Below are 22,079 nucleotides of genomic sequence, written 5' to 3'. Positions count from 1 at the left end.
AAGGGAGTCGTCGTTCGGGTTTCGCATAAAATGGTCTACTGTAGCTGCGTCGCACGAAAATTGTTTGAGTGAGCTTGGAAGATTACGTCGTTTGGTAGGGCAATAGTGAGTTGGTGGGGCAACAGTAAGCAAAGATAAGGTTTATTCGCAGATGGTGGACATAATTATATATGAAATCTGTGGACGAAACAAGTATCGTCGTTGTAAACAAGTATCGTCGTTGTTTGTTAGTAGCTTCCGTTGGTGGAACGTAATACTGTTTGAACTGGTATAAAAAAAAAAAAAAATACCACGGACTGTTATAACCTGAAGGATTTATTTGGAAAAGGAGTACAGCAATGGTAAATTTCAGTGTGAAAATGGAATAAATGAATACGATAGTGGTTGAGTCTAGGCACTATTAGGAAGCATGTTACTTGCAAAAAAAAAAAAAAAACAAAAAAAACACACATTTTCCTATTAGGCAGCATGGTTAAATTCTCTTGGCAACGAAACATGTCCTTTCTGTTAAACCATTCTAAACCAAAGTCCGACGAACCCATGTGCAGAGAGGGTAAACAGTATCATCACCAAAGAAACTGTGTGACACAGCGATCTACAATATATTGGATTACAGCACTTCGAGACGACCAACACGATGACGCATAGGGAGTAGTGCAGTTTCAGCACCACATCACTGCACAGCAGCCAACAATTGCAGAAAGAAAAGAAGTAGTCACAAAAACGCCAACTGCGCGTAATTTGACATTACTGCTGAAAGCAAAACTTTTGAACCAAGTGGAATGTGATGAAATCTGTGTGGAGGAAGATAGGCAGGATTTTGTTCTATACCTTTGATTTTCGAGTTTAAGAGCAAAATACCTGTAGGTAGTATTGTGGGAGATTGGCCTGGTAAAGAGGGAGAATGCAATGTTACAGGATTCAAAGATTCCAGTTTTTGGGATATGACTATGGTGTTAGATAATTGATAAAAGACAGGGCAAAGGAAGTGAAGAGAAATTCGTTAAGGAATTAAAATCAGTATTTAAGGAGGGCTGAGAGGAAATCGTGTGAGCATTTAAGAAAAGTCAAGAGAAAGTCACAAAAGAATTAAAAAATTTAAAACAGAATTTAAAGGAAGACAAGAAAAAACTGTAAAGGATTGTAAGGAAAGACCAGAGAAAATGGCCAAGGAAATTAAAGAAAGTCAAGAGGAAATCTTCGAATTATGTAAGGAGAGTCAAGAAAGGAAATACACAGCCAATATATAATGAAACACAAAATGCGCCTATTCTTTTTCCCGAATGCTCATTACTAATGGGGCCATGTTTGAAATCAACATCAGACTCATACTTGTTGAATGAAACACCCATTTCGCATCGTAGGATGTCATGCAAAGTGCCTGCTACTGTGATTTCAGATGACAAAACGAATAACATCTGCACAGATAATGACGGTACTAAATTTGATGCTAACATTCTCCATACGGATTCGAATGTATTATCAGCGCACAAAGAACGCACTTTGAAATGGAAGGTTCAGGAAAAGCATATGACAACTATTCTTAACAGAAAAGCTGAAGCAGATGATTAAAACACAAAAACAAGATTTAAAAGAATAGAGTCACAGTTATATCTCGAGAAAAAACTTGAAGACGTGTTATATTTGAGGCAAGAAAAAGGAAGTTTGTTTTACACGGTGTTTGAGATTATATTCCTGGCATAATGCTGGACTAAAAGCAAGCAAGACGAGAGTTTAAAATTGATTTGAAACAGTCCATACCGCTGGAGATTCCTAAGTGACTGGCGTTTCTGTATTCCTGAATTTCATGAACATGTTTGTATTTTCTTACCGACATGAAACCCAGTTTTTATCTATTCCTTACTGTCACGTTAGGTAATATACTTGGTCACTGCTCACACCATATATATTTGTGCTTAAGATGTGGCAATAAACAAAAAAATGTTGTCTTCTCTTGATTAGAAGTCGTGAAGTAGAATAGTAAATGTATTGTTCTCAGTTTTCTACTAAGTCCTACTAATACACATATAGATCCTGAGAAATCAGTTCCCAGAACAACCACCTCTGGCCGTAATAACGGCCATGATACGCCTAGGCATTGAGTCAAACAGAGCTTGGATGGCGTGTACAGGTACAGCTGCCCATGCAACTTCAACACGATACCACAGTTCATCAAGAGTAGTGACTGGCGTATTGTGAAGAGCCAGTTGCTAGGCTACCATTGACCAGACGTTTTCAGTCGGTGAGAGATCTGGAGAATGTGCTGTCCAGGGCAGCAGTCGAACATTTTCTGTATCCAGGAAGGCCCGTACAGGACCTGCAACATGCGGTCGTGCATTAGCCTGCTGAAATGTAGGGTTTAGAAGGGATCGAATGAAGGATAGAGCCACGGGTCGTAACACATCTGAAATGTAACGTCCACTGTTCAAAGTGCCAACAATTCGAACAAGAGGTGACCGAGACGTGTAATCAATGGCACCCCATACCATCACGCCGGGTGATAACGCCAGTATGGCGATGACGAATACACGCTTCCATTGTGCGTTCACTGCGATGTCGCCAAACACGGATGCGACAATCATGATGCTGTAAACAGAACCTGGATGCATCCGAAAAAATGACGTTTTGCCATTCGTGCACCCAGGTTCGTCGTCGAGTACACCGTCACAGGCGCTCCTGTCTGTGATGCAGCGTCAAGGGTAACCGCAGCCATTGTCTGCGAGCTGATAGTCCATGCTACTGCAAACGTCGCCGAACTATTCGTGCAGATGGTGGTTGTCTTGCAAACGTCCCCGTCTGTTGACTCAGGGATCGAGACGTGGCTGCACGATCCGTTACGGCCATGCGGATAAGATGCCTGTCATCTCGACTGCTAGTGATACGAGGCCGTTGGGATCCAGCACGGCGTTCCGTATTACCCTCCTGAAACCACCGATTCCATATTCTGCTAACAGTCATTGGATCTCGACCAACGCGAGCAGCAATGTCGCGATGCGATAAACCGCAATCGCGATAGGCTACAATCCGACCTTTATCAAAGTCGGAAACGTGATGGTACGCATTTCTCCTCCTTACACGAGGTATCACAACAACGTTTCACCAGGCAACGCCGGTCAACTGCTGTTTGTGTAAGAGAAATCGGTTGGAAACTTTCCTCATGTCAGCACGTTGTAGGTGTCGCTATCGGCGCCAACCTTGTGTGAATCCTCCGAAAAGCTAATAATTTGCATATCACAGCATCTTCTTCCTGTCGGTTAAATTTCGCGTCTGTAGCACGTCATCTTCGTGGTGTAGCAATTTTAATGGCCAGTAGTGTATATATGTTGATATGGTGAATCACTATTGCCACCTAGAACAACTCCGAAAGTATGATGTTGCATGGGACACGGGGAGGGGGGGGGGGGGGGAGTAATAAAATGTCGTTAGTTTTTGAACGCCTATTTACGGAAGGTGTTCGAAGTGATGACCATTGGTATCAGTGCAGTGCTGTGAACTTCTTATCATGGATTGAGTGGTATTCCCTATCACTTCGGCACTTATCGAAGCACATACTCCGACAATTCTCTCTCGTATGTGGTGCAAATAGTAAATATTCGCCGCATACGGCGTATCCATCTAATGTGCTATTGACATGTAAACACCATTCGACGGTTTCGCAGTACAACACTAATTGGAACGGTAAGACTAGTAGCGCGAATCAAGTGAATGTGAATGATATATTCCTTCGAAGAACAAGTCGATATGCTTCTTATATACGGAGAATGCCAAGGAAATTCAGTGATAGCCAGAGACATATACGCTGAAAGATATCCCCAACGTACTCACCCTACACGTCGTACATTTTAATATGTGTATGATATATTGAGAACAAGTGGATCTTTAATGCATCGGAAACATATCCGACAAAGGTAAGTTACTAACGAGAAAACGGAAAGTGGTACTCTTGCCACTGTGGTTCGAGATCCTTGTGTTAATTCGCGGCAAATCGCAAGAAATTATCATGAAATGGGGAGAGAGTGTCAATGACATGATACAGGATTTGGGATGGACATAATTAAAACAGACATTTTTTGTTGCAGTAGAAACTTCTCAAGAAATTTCAGTACCAACTTTCTCCTCCGAATGCGAAAATATTTTGTTGATGCCAACCTGCATAGACAGAAACAACCATCATAATAAAATAATGGAAATCAGAGATTGCACGGAAAGATATAAATGTTCGTTTTTTTCCACATGCTGTTCAAACTTGAAATAATGGAGTGCTATAGTGATGGTGGTTTGATGAACCCTCTTCTAGGCACTTAAGTGTGATTTGCAGAGTATCCATGTAGATGTAGAAATCTGGCATGAGCCAGAGTAGTGTCGTTCGTGTTCTGCTTCCCCATAAATATCATTGTTACCACATTTGTCTCTTCCAAGAATTAAATGGTACGGATTGTGTGTGTCACATTGAATTCTGCCGATGGGCTCAACTTCAGATTAAGAGGGATGACACATTTATTAATTTGATTTTATTTACTGACGATGCTACATTCAAGAAGCATGGAAATGTTAATTTGCATAACGTACATTATTGGGCAACTGAAAATCCATGTTCGCTGCGGCAGGTTGCACACCAAAAACCTTGGTCGGCGAATATACGGTGTGGGATTTTGGAGGTCAGAATTATAGGCTCCTAGTTCATAGAAGGAGATCTTAATCGTAGGAAGTACAACACATTCCTGCAAGAAATATTAGATCTGTTACTGGAAGAAATATCTTCAGAAAAAAGGAACAGAAATTGGTATCAACATGGTGGGTGTCCGGCACATTTTTCGCTGATGGCTAGAAATGAGTTGCAGAGAAAATTCACAAATCGTTGGATTGGACGCGGATGAGATGTGTCGTGGCCGGCTCGTTGACAGGACTTGACGCCTCTGGATTTTTTCTCGTGGTGATTCGTAAAAGATATTGTTTATAAAGATGTTACAACTACCCCTGAAGATGTGCGAGAGAGAATTGTCAGATGTGCGAGAGAGAATTGTCACAGCATGAAATTCGATAAGTGCCGATGTGATAAGGTATATCAGAAAATAAGTACCAAACTATAGCATCCCATTTAAAAAAAAACAGTTGACCTTCATATCTCTGAAGCGACCCCACCTAGCAACAAAAAACTAACGTCATATTATGGTCCCTGTTGTTGTCTCATGCAACTTTGGTCCCACAAACTTTTCAGCTCCTATCATACTTTCGGAGTTATTCTTGGTGGCAATAGTTAGTGACTCACCCGATATATATATAGTTCCTTATTTAACTGCTGGAAAATAGTAAGTGGAAGTTAACATGAAAGGTGTTTTTTGATATTTTGTTGTTGTTTAGTGTAGATATGTAACTAAATTGATTTTCTTGTGTGTGCTTTGTCCACTTATGACGATTTTAACTTCAGATATAGGGATGAGAGAATGTGAAGTGTGGCTGATATTTTTATCGTATTGCAGCTATGACGACTTGGGAGGTGAGAGCCATTGGTGGGTTATTGGTTAGTGTAAAACTGTTTGTTTTTCAGAGTACCTTGCTGTTGGATAAAGATTTTCTTTAGGATTTCTTATCCCTCGATTTTCGAAATATATTTTCTTGGAATTTTTAGAAAAATTCTAGTGGAGAGATGTAAGTGTTCCTTCTATCGATAGTAGTTGGAAACTAGCCGCGTGTTTGTTGTCGTAACCCTTAACGGATATGCAAGTTAGGGACAGAATCCCGATGTTATGCAAATCACACCCAAGTGGGTTTATGTTGAATCTGCACAGGGTGTGTAACGCGATCTTATAATGGCCCTGAAATAAATCCTACGTGGTATGAGTAGCCTCTCATATATTTATTCATTAAATAATTTGAGCAAAGTCTGGTGAATGTGACTGTTTAACAGATAAATGCCGTCCTAAAACTTACAATTAAATTTATTTTCTTTACTGACCATGAATTTGTACAAGTACCAAACACGTAAATAGTCCTCACTTGACAGAGATGTTGGCAAGAACCTAGTACAAATGATACTGCGTGGAATCTACTTTGATTCTCCATTACCAGAAGGGGGAGCAAAAAGGACACGTTAAAGTGTGTAATAATAGTAAACTAATGGGTAATCGGATGCAGTACCACGATGTCACCTAATGAGGCGAACTGTTCTTCAGACGCCTCCATTGAGGAACCTCACTTCGAACTTTGGGCCGCTGAAAAATCAGCTGAAACCCTACAGGACGGAGCTGCGTGTATTACCAACAGTACGATGCAAGATGGCGTGCTGATGATAGTCGCTACTCGTGGTCGCCTGCGCTGTATGGAGATGGGTCCCGCCTTAAAGACCGATCGAAGCGCGACCACGAAAAAAAGAAAAAAAAATGTTTGTCCGGGTGGCTGGACAAGTGAAACTGGAATGAAATTACTCTGCAGCAAGGGCGGCAATGTACACGACCGACTTGTACGGTGGCCAGGAACCAACCCCTGATCTTACAACATATTCATCTAGACTCTCACTACTGTTCTCCGTCAACTTAGGCGCACCATTCTTTCCCGCCAATTCCCGACGGTGACAGCAAATGTGTGCCGATGAAAAAGTCGAGCAGCCTTATCATAGCCTCCAGAAGAACTTTGCACGGGAATCTTTCTGGCGACGGGCACCATCGGAATATGATAATTGGGGCGCGACGTATGGCGTCGTTCTGTCGGCTATCCAGTGGTGCTCGGTGACCATTTTCCTGGAACATCTCAGAAATAGCACAGTCGTGGCGCAGAGCTGGCGCGTTCCTACCCAAAACATGAAGCTTTCGCTAGAAAACTGCCCGCAACCATTGTAAAAATAGCGAGCGTCCATCGCTCTGGTCCCCTGAGGCCCGACATCAAATGAGACAGTCACCAGCCAGGGTTGAGAACTCTGTCCGCAGTTCCCAGTGACCGGATGTCCTGCCACCTCTTGCTATTGTGAACGGTTGGCCTCCTCGCATCCCAGATGTTCCCACTCGTCTCCTAGTGAAGTGAACAGTATTCGATATGCACGTATGCTACTCCCGTCATGTACATGCCAGTACATAGCATCCGATTACCTACTTTGTAAGACAGTGTAATGTGGTAGCGAAATGACGTTAATTTTCAAGTATGCGAATTCAGATTTTACAGATGGAAGATAGGCTGGTTTGATGGTCCTCAATAACTGTATGACGAGGGCAGAAGGCCTGCCATCTTGCAGTATGAAACCTAATGAGACAAAATTCAACAAGGAGTAGCACATCTAGAGAGAGAGAGAGAGAGAGAGAGAGAAACTTTGACAGAAGCTGAAAATTACAAGCTGACTTCCTCATTTTTACTTGTGACCGCCATGGATGAATGCCTGCATCACGCATTAAAATGATCAGTGAGGGGTAGGGGGCATGGGATGACAGCTTTCCCGCATCCAATCTTCCCATCTAGAAAGAAAATCTTCACAAACCGAACTTGCACCCTTCTTCGCCAACAGACAGACGTATCAATTCAGCATTAGTTTTAGCAAGTGCACCAATCTCAAAATTATTTCGTCATTCATCATAAAAGCAAACCGAGGCATACGCCCATCCCTCCCGGGTATGCTGGTTTTTGGTCTATGTTGATTAGCACTGGGAACAACCTCGCTTTTTTGTCATGAATATAATTTAGAATTCTAACCGAAAACATTGTCCTGTCTATCGGTCTATTGATGTGTAACTGTCCTTTAACGTACCACCTCAGATGTTTTAGTAAACTAAAACGGAGTGTGTGATACTTAAATAGTGCTAACATTGTTTCCGGTCAGTGTACGGACTTTCCACGACTATATGGCTAAAGTTCGAATACAGAATTCTTACGTAGGACTTAATTGAAGCAGTCAAAACTGAAAATTTAGAAGCCGGTAAAGATGAGTTGTCGGAGGAGCTATTATTGGGTCTGAATTTCAGTATGAATCTTAATGTTACGTGCATTTATTCAAGCGCGAGAGACACCTGAAGTTATTGAAACGAGCGTGAGCGTCAATGAGATTTCCAGAAGACATTCAGAACTGCCCGGGAATTGTTAAGTCAGTAAAAGTAACGACTAAATTTTGTACTATAAGTATTCGGTATTCTCGAGAAATACACTCGTTACTAGGTATTTTCGTATTTGAAATGTTTTTTTTCTTACACTTCTTGTGAATGAATGACCACGGTTGTCGACGCAATCACAATTTTATTTTCTGGCTCTTCTAAAAAAAGAAGAAAAAAGAAAAAAATCCCACCGTTGCTCCTTTTGTGCTTCATGATGGTCCTACTGCATAGTGAAACAATATACTCAAATCCTCATTAGTGCGAACTCGTACGAATAGTAGGAATAACGAGTCGTTGTAAAATAGAACCAATTTCTCGACTCAACGCAGATAACAGTTTAATTTTATAATCGGTCTGAAACAAAATATCTACGTCTACATCTACATTGATACTCCGCAAGCCACCCAACGGTGTGTGGCGGAGGGCACTTTACGTGCCACTGTCATTACCTCCCTTTCCTGTTCCAGTCGCGTATGGTTCGCGGGAAGAACGACTGTCTGAAAGCCTCCGTGCGCGCTCTAATCTCTCTAATTTTACATTCGTGATCTCCTCGGGAGGTATAAGTAGGGGGAAGCAATATATTCGATACCTCATCCAGAAACGCACCCTCTCGAAACCTGGCGAGCAAGCTACACCGCGATGCAGAGCGCCTCTCTTGCAGAGTCTGCCACTTGAGTTTATTAAACATCTCCGTAACGCTATCACGGTTACCAAATAACCCTGTGACGAAACGCGCCGCTCTTCTTTGGATCTTCTCTATCTCCTCCGTCAGACCGATCTGGTACGGATCCCACACTGATGAGCAATACTCAAGTATAGGTCGAACGAGTGTTTTGTAAGCCACCTCCTTTGTTGATGGATTACATTTTCTAAGCACTCTCCCAATGAATCTCAACCTGGTACCCGCCTTACCAACAATTAATTTTATATGATCGTTCCACTTCAAATCGTTCCGCACGCATACTCCCAGATATTTTACAGAAGTAACTGCTACCAGTGTATGTTCCGCTATCATATAATCATACAATAAAGGATCCTTCTTTCTATGTAATCGCAATACATTACATTTGTCTATGTTAAGGGTCAGTTGCCACTCCCTGCACCAAGTGCCTATCCGCTGCAGATCTTCCTGCATTTCGCTACAATTTTCTAATGCTGCAACTTCTCTGTATACTACAGCATCATCCGCGAAAAGCCGCATGGAACTTCCGACACTATCTACTATGTCATTTACATATATTGTGAAAAGCAATGGTCCCATAACACTCCCCTGTGGCACGCCAGAGGTTACTTTAACGTCTGTAGACGTCTCTCCATTGATGACAACATGCTGTGTTCTGTTTGCTAAAAACTCTTCAATCCAGCCACACAGCTGGTCTGATATTCCGTAGGCTCTTACTTTGTTTATCAGGCGACAGTGCGGAACTGTATCGAACGCCTTCCGGAAGTCAAGAAAAATAGCATCTACCTGGGAGCCTGTATCTAATATTTTCTGGGTCTCATGAACAAATAAAGCGAGTTGGGTCTCACACGATCGCTGTTTCCGGAATTCATGTTGATTCCTACAAAGTAGATTCTGGGTTTCCAGAAATGACATGATACGCGAGCAAAAAACATGTTCTAAAATTCTACAAGAGATCGACGTAAGAGATATAGGTCTATAGTTTTGCGCATCTGCTCGACGACCCTTCTTGAAGACTGGGACTATCTGTGCTCTTTTCCAATCATTTGGAACCCTCCGTTCCTCTAGAAACTTGCGGTACACGGCTGTTAGAAGGGGGGCAAGTTCTTTCGCGTACTCTGTGTAGAATCGAATTGGTATCCCGTCAGGTCCAGTGGACTTTCCTCTATTGAGTGATTCCAGTTGCTTTTCTATTCCTTGGACACCTATTTCGATGTCAGCCATTTTTTCGTTTGTGCGAGAATTTAGAGAAGGAACTGCAGTGCGGTCTTCCTCTGTGAAACAGCTTTGGAAAAAGGTGTTTAGTATTTCAGCTTTACGCGTGTCATCCTCTGTTTCAATGCCATCATCATCCCGTAGTGTCTGGATATGCTGTTTCGAGCCACTTACTGATTTAACGTAAGACCAGAACTTCCTAGGATTTTCTGTCAAGTCGGTACATAGAATTTCATTTTCGAATTCAATGAACGCTTCACGCATAGCCCTCCTTACGCTAACTTTGACATCGTTTAGCTTCTGTTTGTCTGAGAGGTTTTGGCTGCGTTTAAACTTGGAGTGGAGCTCTCTTTGCTTTCGCAGTAGTTTCCTAACTTTGTTGTTGTACCACGGTGGGTTTTCCCCATCCCTCACAGTTTTACTCGGCACGTACCTGTCTAAAACGCATTTTACGATTGCCTTGAACTTTTTCCATAAACACTCAACATTGTCAGTGTCGGAACAGAAATTTTCGTTTTGATCTGTTAGGTAGTCTGAAATCTGCCTTCTATTACTCTTGCTAAACAGATAAACCTTCCTCCCTTTTTTTTTATATTCCTATTAACTTCCATATTCAGGGATGCTGCAACGGCCTTATGATCACTGATTCCCTGTTCTGTACATACAGAGTCGAAAAGTTCTGGTCTGTTTGTTATCAGTAGGTCCAAGATGTTATCTCCACGAGTCGGTTCTCTGTTTAATTGCTCGAGGTAATTTTCGGATAGTGCACTCAGTATAATGTCACTCGATGCTCTGTCCCTACCACCCGTCCTAAACTGAGTGTCCCAGTCTATATCTGGTAAATTGAAATCTCCACCTAAGATTATAACATGCTGAGAAAATTTATGTGAAATGTATTCCAAATTTTCTCTGAGTTGTTCTGCCACTAATGCTGCTGAGTCGGGAGGTCGGTAAAAGGAGCCAATTATTAACCTAGTTCGGTTGTTTAGTGTAACCTCCACCCATAATATTTCACAGGAACTATCCACTTCTACTTCACTACAGGATAGACTACTACTATCAGCGACGAACACTCCACCACCGGTTGCATGCAATCTATCCTTTCTAAACACCGTCTGTACCTTTGTAAAAATTTCGGCAGAATTTATCTCTGGCTTAAGCCAGCTTTCTGTACCTATAACGATTTCAGCTTCGGTGCTTTCTATCAGCGCTTGAAGTTCCGGTACTTTACCAACGCAGCTTCGACAGTTGACAATTACAATACCGATTGCTGCTTGGTCCCCGCATGTCCTGACTTTGCCCCGCACCCGTTGAGGCTGTTGCCCTTTCTGTACTTGCCCAAGGCCATCTAACCTAAAAAACCGCCCAGCCCACGCCACACAACCCCTGCTACCCGTGTAGCCGCCTGTTGCGTGTAGTGGACTCCTGACCTATCCAGCGGAATCCGAAACCCCACCACCCTATGGCGCAAGTCGAGGAATCTGCAGCCCACACGGTCGCAGAACCGTCTCAGCCTCTGATTCAGACCCTCCACTGCTGACACTGCCCGAGCTCAACACGAACAGCCTGCTGGAAAGGAAACATGGCGAGTGTCAAACTGTAATGGGCACCTCATGTCACTACCGACTAGACTTGCCAAGAATAAGAAACTAGAAGAGTTCGAAAACTACATAGTCGGGTCTAAATGCGTTGCGAGTGAAGAAGACATGCGAGTAACGAAACGTTTCAGGCAGCATCTAAATGGTCTCTCAGCATATTCGTTGACCAATAATGCAAATATATCATATGAAACAGCTCTAGCTGGGATACTCTCTTAGTACGTAAGTTCGGGAGGATGTAAGGAAGCAGCCTACTCACGCCATAGTAAACTCACATCAGTCTTTCCATTGTGTGCCAGTCTAGTCCGCTGTAACTAGCTCTGACGTCATAAATGTTGCGCAATACTTTAAACATCAAGCAAATAACCTAAAACATTTCTAGCATGTCAGGAGTAATACTAAATTAATGTGTGTTGAATATCAGTTCGATAACTTTTGCCATTTTCGAAATTTGGACGTTTTTCTCTAAAAATCATTGGCGCAACAGAAAAGAGCTAGAGAATTAAAAATTCATATTTAGATTCCTCTTTCATAATTAATTAATAGAAACAGTACTCTGGATCTCACAAATTAAAATTTTAGTGGAAATTCATAATTTTCTGGTTTTCGTTTTAAAACTTAAGGAAGCAAGATAGATTAAGTAGGCTAATAAATAAGGCTAGGATGTTTATATTTAAGTAGAATGGAGATCCGCTATCACCATAAGGATGTGAGAAGTTTCATTCGAATACCTATAAAACTATGGCGATAGCGTATCTCCAAAGGGCCAGTTCAGAGCTCGTCTACTGCGTGCAGTGTAATTAAATTAATTCTCTCGCCCAAAATATTTAACTTAGCCACGTCAAACTTTTATTATGATTACTTACCTGTGTGTTGAATACACATTTAAATTGAGAGCTTCATCGGCCATCAGCAAAAGAAGCTATGATTTATTCAATAACTTAATGTGGTGCATTACTAGCCCAGCAGCTAGTCGGGAGAGCCGATTTGATCAGGCGTTCCCTTAGCGGTCCGCACCGCGGCTATATATATAAGAACGCTGCGCGAGTAAGCTAGGCCCCAGTTCTCTCCAGACGCTGAATAACACACCATCTGTGTCGGGAGTCGCGTCGCGTCGGTATCATTGCTATAAACGGCCTCGGATGCCGTATTAAGTTACTCGGGATACGCGTAACCATGAAATCATTTCGAGTGAAGTGTTAATTCTGGGATGATTTTAATTATCTAGCTTCAGTTTGCGTATGTCGTATTTTCACGTGCCGCCGCGGGACAAACATTCTACCATTATTTAGCGTGGCGTTTGATGAACCTAATCATCAAATTATAGCGAGCATTCATTTAAATATTTAATTTGGACAATTATAGTGGCATCAGCGCATTAGACTCTGAACTGCTCTGTTAGTCAGATTGTGTGGATTCTTTTGTTTTCATCTGTGACTTTCAGAATACAGAACTTTTTTTTACGACCGTTTTTGATTATAAATCCCAGACAATCTCCTAATTTCTCAGAGCTATAAGCTGTAACTATAAGTGTATTCTCAGATGAAGTGGGCACTAGGAATTCTAATTACACGCTTCACGTTTTGCTAATCACTTTCTGGTTGCCAATATTGTAGTTAGAGCGCCAGTGTTGAGAACGGCAAACAACAGCAGAAATAATAGGAACATTTAACAACAATAATTCCACCCGCCGCCACACATATGGTTAATCGGCCGGGAAATGTATCTGAAGTGTTTCTACCTTCAACAAAACATTTAATATAACAATTTTCGCACCTGCCGCCCCACAAGGAAGTGCAGATTTTCCACAACCGAAGCGTAGTGTGGTATCTGGGGAAGACTTCAATGCATGTTAATAAATAGGAAAACAAAGAATGAGAAAATAATTTGGGGATAAGGACAACTGCATGGCAGGCTATAAAATCGTGCAGAAAGCACTCCTATCTACTAGTGCATATCCTTCGACATACTACCTCAGCAATTTATTAGATCAAAAGGGTTTATGCGTCATTTGTAAATAGTAATGGCATAGAAACACAAAAAATGGTTCAAATGGCTCTGAGCACTATGGGATTTAGCTTCTGAGGTCATCAGTCCCCTAGACCTTAGAACTACTTTAACCTATCTAACCTAAGGACATCACACACATCCATGCCCGAGGCAGGATTCGAACCTGCGACCATAAAGGTCGCGCGGTTCCAGCCTGTAGCGCTTAGAACCGCTCGGCCACATCGGCCATAGAAACACGGATTATTATTTCTCTACTATGGGCCGTACTCACCAAAAGATCAGCTTAAGACACTCAAGACGGAAGGAAAATGTTCTGCATGAAGGTCTTCGTTTTCCTGGAGATTCTTCTATTCATGAATCGTCTCCTAGCAACGTTTCTGGATAATTTATCGTCGATTGATTCTAGGGGATTTGGCGACCGGCCTACCCGACGGGAGGCCCTAGCCACACAACATTTCATTTCATGACTAGGATAAAGACAAAGCACTATGAAGTAGATGCAGATGGCAGATGTAAAAAATCATGAATCAACCGAAACTACAATAGTATACATAACAGCTAGTTTTCTGCGCTCTCATATGACGCTTATTTGGGCAGATATAATTTATTTAGTAAAATTAGTCCACAGGCAATTATACTGCGTGGCTAATGGCTCGATACCCTTTCTCTCGCCGGTCGCTGTAACACCAACATTCTCATGTCACCTGTAACTTTCGCTTATTTATCGATAATTTTGTGCAAACCTCGATAACATTTATGTTCACTTACTGGATATAGACATTTTCTGTACGTGTACTGCAAACTGTAAAATGTTAAGTAGTCTACTGGTCTATGATAGGATCGGTAGATCTGTAACGACAGGGTGGGAAAATGTGGAAGGAAAACCCCTTGTTAGGGTGGCAAAACAACGTCAAAGAAAAAGGTGGAGGGTGCCAAGAGAACGTGCCAAACAAAGTCAATCACGAGCCATCAGACAGTACACATTCCAGTTTGGATGTGAGACTAGATTATCTCCAATTCCAAGGAATAAGAGCCTTGGATGAATGGATATTGGTTCTGCATGTAAAGATGTGGAATGCTAATATAATTGGCAACGGGAAGAAAAGCCACGTGTGAGCCACGTAAATACTGAGGACATGTCTGCTAATAATAGCCGACACTCACACAGCATCGTTGCCTCCAGGAAAAGTAAGTCTACTGTTTTTATTATGACTGGAAAAATACATTTGCTAGTATTTATTGAGTGTTTCTCGTGAGTGCAGAATTTCAGTTACATGTTACCAATGATAGGATTCTGGCCCGAGTCATAAAATCAATCTTAGTGTTATAACCATAACGAAAGACAGTAAAATTTATTCCAACAAAGATTGTTAGAACTGCTTGAGAACTGATTTACAGAATGAGGAAAGCAAAAAAAGATTTCAAGTGTACAATTGTGCAGTGTTGAAGCAAATTTTGAAATTAATGAAAAACAGCCATTAATCTGAAAGTATTTTCAATTTGAGAATTCTATTCAATAAATTTAGGATAAACGTTTAAATTACGTTTGGCATTCCGTTGCTTTATGTGTGACTGACCATATGCACTTGCCTATGTAACAAAAAAGTGGCCCTGCAGGTTAACTTTCTTCATAATTTGCGATGTTGGGTTATTCGGAAGTTTCCAAGTTATTTTCTTCAGCATTGTTGTGAGGAAGTAATTTTGCTGTTAATTTTATCCCACAGTAAAGAGCAAAATTAATTCTTCAGTGAAGGATGGATTTCACGAAATAGTTCTCTACATTGAAATTTTGACTTTAAAGATTATAGTCGTTTTTCACCGAAATGTTTGTCCGATTTGGACTGGTGTCCGTCCCATTACCATGCAACGACTAGTAAAAACTAATTTATCTGACTTAACTAAAACGTCCCTAAATTCACATTTTTCTGTAAACTGATTACGGTGTGTCTCGGGGACGAGGAAATAACAATAGCAGGATCACTATCAAAACCTAGTAAAATACGTAATAATGCAGGAGAGAGCGTGTTAGATAATCGGTTAACCTAAGGGAGAAAAGCCGTGTGCACCATCCGTGTGCGAATCGTGCAAACTTTGATTTATGGATTATAGTATTTTAACTGTTCGTATATCGTTTTTTCGGAGGCGGAGATTGAGACCAGCCCAGAATTTGACCAATCGAGCGTGTAAAACCACCTAAAAGCCACACGCAGGCTGCAGACCAACTGTCACTGTTCGCAGTGAAGATTCAATCCAGGTCTGGCTCAGCTTCCTGTCTCGCAGCTAGTGGTTTACGAGCAGGCCAGCTGAACTAAATTCAGTGAAATCAAATGAGCAGAATCAAAGCGATAAGAAAGTGAGACAGGTTCAAGTTCCGGTTGGGAGTTCGAGTGTGATAGTAGTCCCATTCGAAATGTGGCGACAGCTGATGTGTAGCGTACCCTGGTGTATACGGTAGGATGGAAGGTGAAAATGTGGTTGAGAGTTGGCGAAGCCAACGAATGTGAATATGAAATAAAGATTTTGGTAACAGACTGGTCCGTAATGTAGTCCCAAGTTCTACGTTTGTTCCATATTCAAACACTCTTAGAGATAAATAAGACTACACAGCAAATCCATGAAACTGGAAAAATCCATGATAGTTGTATTAAATAATAGCGAGTCCACAGAGAGTATTTCGGATATTAAGTACATATACTGTAAATAAACTACGAAAAATTAAAATATACGATCTTTTTCTTGGGGGGGGGGGAGGGGGTGGTGGTCACCACATTACTCTTACCCCAGGGTGGCCCGAATGTTCGTTTCCAGAACGGTTGCCCAGCAAGTTCAGAAGTTCTAAACGGTTTTCGCTGATGTCACTTCACGTCATTGCATCGTTGGTGATTTCATCATCACTGACTATTTATTTCTTTTCAAATGAGTCTCTTTCAACTTGTGGTAGCGTAAACTGTCAATCCAGAAAAACCATTCCGTCTTGGTCCTATTCCGGCACATCCCATGGGAAAGCATATGTGGAAACCTCGGTGACAGTCAAAGTTTAAGTTATGCGTGGAGGTGTGCTTAGACAGTCTAATGGTTAAAGAGACTATCCACAGAAAACAGGAAATCCGAACTTGAGTTCCAGTGTATCAGAAATTTTTTATATTTGCAACAATATATTAGTTTAGCACCACGACTCTGTTGGGTGTGATGAACCAGTCACCTACCAACAACTTTGTCTTCAATAGCAGCAGACAACCACCAGAGCTGGGGACCGTATGTAGACGACATGGCACTTTCGCACTGCTGAATCTCCCTCTGGGTGACTTCTTCCTGCTGGTGGTCTGTCTGTAGTGGGACACATGTCTGAGTCTGGTCTGGAGGTGGCTTGGCCTCTCTGTTGCCCTACACTGGTTCCTGAAGGATTCCATCATAGTTGATCACCACCCAGCATGGGCATATGTCTTCAACTTTGGCTGTGCTGGTGGTTATGGTTTGAACACCATCCATCCCAGTGCGGTATGTGTCGACTACTACTTAGGTAAGCTGCTACTATCTGTGTCAACACAATTTCAGGGATCGCTTCGCTGACACTACTGCCCATGGCCACTGGCATATGTTGTGCTGGCTCCCAAGCTGGCATTTGCTGACTACAGTGCTTGATGCAGTGGCATTAAGCAGTTACATCAAAGGCCAAAAACCTCCCAGCTTTTGCAATTACGTCTCAGTACTCAAATGAATAAAAGACTATTGTAAACAGGGATGCTTCCTTAAAAACTCGACAAGCAGTTCCAGTGTCACTGCAACCCATGTCTCGATGAGACAGCTGCACCTTTTTCTGACCTACGAACAGCCGAGTCCTCCACTGCTTTGGGGGTCACATCCCAACCCCAACATTCGTTGCGATATAAACTGTTTCTGTCTGACAATGTTTTGGAAGTGAAATGCAGGTGTTGCACAAAATGCAGTATCATGTATTCTGGCCTCTACATATGATGGTCATATATATGATGAGGAGATAATGTCATGATTCCACATGCAGTACGAAACAAACGTGACTCTGTGTGTAATACACAGATTGTGGGTATGGTCATTTACGTTAATAAGGAAGAAAGACAGTTTTATAAAGACAGACACACGTTAATAGTTGGTCAATTTGGGGAAGGACCAAACAGCGAGGTCATTGGTCCCATCGGAGTAGGGAAGTATGGGGAAGAAAGTCGGCCATGCCCTTTCAAAGGAACTATCCTGACATTTACATGAAGCGATTTAGGGAAATCATAGAAAACCCAAAACAGGATGGCTGGACATGGATTTGAACCGTCGTCCACCCAAATGTGAGCCCAGTAAGGACACTGAGTAGTATGCTGTGCAACAGGGTAAGTACAGTTGTTTATGTGTGAAACTTTGGGCATTATTCAAACTAGGAACAAAAGGAAAAACTGTTCATGTATGGACACATAAATAGCAATGGGCGTGAAGAATCTCACCTAAATATGGAGCACAGCAGGAACTACCATTCAGTATATTTGTGGCAGTATATCCTTTGTTTCTTGTCTGGAACAGGTATCAGTCACCCTGGTAAGTTACCAAGATCAGGCACATGTCGGTATAAAGTTTTTTCCTTGTGCCCATGCCACCAGCAGAGGGTACAGGGTCATGTGTAAGGAAAAGACCTCACAGCCATGGAGGTTGCTGTGAGCAGTGTGGCACTGTACTAGCCCTCAGGTGACAGACATCACTCAGTGTGTGCGCTTCGCGGGTGGACTCTGCTCCAGCCCTCGCATTTTCTGCTCCAGTGCTCATGTGGAAATTGTTTGTGAAAATTGTTTATAAATAATAATAATAATAATAATAATAGTTTGCACAGCTTCATCACTCCAAAATTGGTCAGGACTAACACAAACAGGAGCAAGGGATTTGCTGTCCAATAGGAAGAGGTGGGACAATTTTGGGTGTTTTAATTAGTACAAGTAGACTATCTCCAACATAGCACTAGATATAAAACATTGATTCAAATTCTTGACATTTCAGATGTCATGAATGTTCTTATATTCAACAGTGTCTCACTGTATTTTACCATTTTGAATTCTAAGTAGCACAAGTGAGCTACGTCCACAATACTGGATGAGCTACATCCACAATACTGGATGCATGGGAGGATGACCATGAGAGGTGAGAGTAAGGGACTGGGTCGAACCCTCACAACACAGATTATCATATGACCTTGAGCTGTTCTGGAAACGATGCTGCTCTACTACTAACTACATAAGGAAATTCCGTGATGTCTGCATGAGAACTGCCTGGTGAGGTTACAGTTGCTCAGAAAATGCTGCTTCCCTACAAAGTGTATTGCATGTTCAAAGCAGTTAGTCGGTATGGCATACAACACTTTGCATGCATGAAATCCTCAAAAATGCGACTTGAATAAACGAACGAGTTTGATCTTCAAGGATGAATCTCTCTTCAGATGGCTGAATGATCCATGTTATAACAACTGTTTGGAAGAAATAAGGGAGCAGCAGCCGCTACACTCATTTGCACATTATGAGGCGATTATGGTTTGTTGTGACAGTAAGTGCAATGTTCACTGGATACAATGCTGGAAGAGTGTAAAGAGCTTAGCATGTTCATTTGTGAATTAAGAAATGATGTTAACAGACTGACACACAGTCATAAAATACTGCTGTCAACTGTGTGAGCTTTCTGTTGATACATATGCCATGTTCATGAGTGACAGTGCCTGTACACATTATGACGGTCTGCTGCATAAACTTATGATGAGTGAAGATATTTACCGTACGAACGGGCCAACTTTCTCTCCAGATCTGAATCCTAAGAACAAGCATTAGATGCATTCCAGTGATAAATACCAATCTGTCATCCATCATCAAAGGTTTTCTCCTGCCCCTCGCTCAAGTGTTTTTCAAGAATGGAATTCACTGCCCAAACATTTCTTGTACCACCTTTGGACGGCATGTTGCAATTCTGCAAAGTGTGTGTGGCAGTTTTAACTGTTCTGTTTTGGGAGAGAATTATTGGTTATGTTACATTTCTAAGTTTGTATCTTTCATTTTGTGACATTTTTGATTAGGTGATTTAGATAATGTTGAATATGAAATTCTTTGTGATAAAATTTTACCTTATTATGTACTCTTTCCACAATTATGTTGATTAAGCATAACCTTTGGGTACAGGGGCCTGGAAATATCACAGCAATCAATGGAAACAACATTAGTAAGTTTTCCTAACATTTTTAAATCAGCCAAATCAAAAGAGAAAGACCTGTTACTCCATTCTTCAGTAATAATAGGCTATGCATGTCTGTTCATACTACGAGCACATTGAAATGGTCAATATGACATATTTAATCTGTTTCAAACAGCTGTCTCACAGAAAAAGTTGAGAATGGAGCTTATGTTTGCAGGATCATTTACCTCTTATTGGACCTACTAGTGTAGCCACGGTCGATAATACATCTTTTGTAGTGATATTGATCTTGGAGGAAGCCCAAAGAATCCTGATGGATAAATTACAGTATGTTTGACTGACAAGGGAAGAAGGGAGATGGCAAACAGTTCTTAATCACTCGACCATTGGTTAGTCTTCATCTACATTTACATCTACATGGATACTCTGCAAATCACATTTAAGTGCCTGGCAGTATTAAATACCAATCCACTCTGAAATGCTTTGTGGGGTGAGAGCTGTAATACACTGTTGTCGGTAATCCATCCGTCAGATGGGGGCATTAGACTCAGTAGTCCCCTAATTGCTATTTTGGAGGCTGGCACTGGGTTTCACTGTGTTGTTGTTGTTGTTGTTGTTGTGGTCTTCAGTCCTGAGACTGGTTTGATGCAGCTCTCCATGCTACTCTATCCTGTGCAAGCTTCTTCATCTCCCAGTACTTACTGCAACCTACATCCTTCTGAATCTGCTTACTGTATTCATTTCTTGGTCTCCCTCTACAATTTTTACCCACCACGCTGCCCTCCAATGCTAAATTTGCGATCCCCTGATACCTCAGAACATGTCCTACCAACCGGTCCCTTCTTCTTGTCAAGTTGTGCCACAAACTCCTCTTCTCCCCAATTCTATTCAATACCTCCTCATTAGTTATGTGATCTACCAATCTAATCTTCAGCATTCTTCTGTAACACCACATTTCGAAAGCTTCTATTCTCTTCTTGTCCAAATTAGTTATCGTCCATGTTTCACTTCCATACATGGCTACACTCCATACAAATACTTTCAGAAACGACTTCCTGACACTTAAATCTATACTCGATGTTAACAAATTTCTCTTCTTCAGAAACGCTTTCCTTGCCATTGCCAGTCTCCATTTTATATCCTCTGTACTTCGACCATCATCAGTTATTTTGCTCCTCAAATAGCAGACCTCCTTTACTACTTTTAAGTGTCTCATTTCCTAATCTAATTCCCTCAGCATCACCTGACTTAATTCGACTATATTCCATTATCCTCGCTTGGTTTTTATTGATGTTGATCTTATATCCTACTTTCAAGACACTGTACATTCCGTTAAACTGTTCTTCCAACTCCTTTGCTGTCTCTGACAGAATTACAATGTCATCGGCGAACCTCAAAGTTTTTATTTCTTCTCCATGCATTTTAATACCTACTCCGACTTTTTCTTTTGTTTCCTGTACTGCTTGCTCAATATACAGATTGAATAACATTGGGGAGAGGCTGCAACCCTGTCTCACTCCCTTCCCAACCACTGCTTCCCTTTCGTGCCCCTCGACTCTTATAACTGCCATCTGGTTTCTGTACAAACTGTTAATAGCCTTTCGCTCCCTGTATTTTACCCCTGCCACATTTAGAATTTGAAAGAGAGTATTCCAGTCAACATTGTCAAAAGATTTCTCTAAGTCTACTGCTAGAAACGTAGTTTGGCCTTTCCTTAATCTTTCTTCTAAGATAAGCCGTAAGGTCAGTTTTGCCTCACGTGTTCCAGTATTTCTAAGGAATCCAAACTGATCTTCCCCGAGGTCGGCTTCTACCAGTTTTTCCATTCGTCTGTAAAGAATTCGCGTTAGTATTTTGCAGCTGTGACTTTTTAAACTGATAGTTAGGTAATTTTCATATCTGTCAACACCTGCTTTCTTTGGGACTGGAATTATTATATTCTTCTTGAAGTCTGAGAGTATTTCGCCTGTCTCATACATCTTGCTCACTAGATGTTAGAGCTTTGTTAGGCCTGGCTCTCCCAAGGCTGTCAGTAGTTCTAATGGAATGTTGTCTACTCCCAGGGCCATATTTCGACTTACGTCTTTCAGTGCTCTGTCAAACTCTTCACGCAGTATCGTATCTCCTATTTCATCTTCATCTAAATTCTCTTCCATTTCTATAATATTGTCCTCAAGTACATCGTCCTTGTATAGACCCTCAATATAATCCTTCCACCTTTCTGCTTTCCCTTCTTTGGTTAGAAATGGGCTTCCACCTGAGCTCTTGATATTCATACAAGTGGTTCTCTTTTCTCCAAAGGTCTCTTTAATT

General features: G+C 41.6%; 1 protein-coding gene across 1 annotated transcript in view; it reads right to left on the bottom strand.

The window, feature by feature from the left end:
* The window catches only part of LOC124795944 (calcium/calmodulin-dependent 3',5'-cyclic nucleotide phosphodiesterase 1-like), a 346,486-nt gene that overhangs the window by 156,843 nt on the left and 167,564 nt on the right, over window positions 1–22,079 (bottom strand). The gene's annotated exons all lie outside the window — the stretch shown is intronic.

The sequence above is a fragment of the Schistocerca piceifrons genome, chromosome 4 (assembly GCF_021461385.2).
Source record: "Schistocerca piceifrons isolate TAMUIC-IGC-003096 chromosome 4, iqSchPice1.1, whole genome shotgun sequence".
NCBI lineage: Eukaryota > Metazoa > Arthropoda > Insecta > Orthoptera > Acrididae > Schistocerca > Schistocerca piceifrons.
This window is presented reverse-complemented; position numbering and strand designations above follow the sequence as displayed.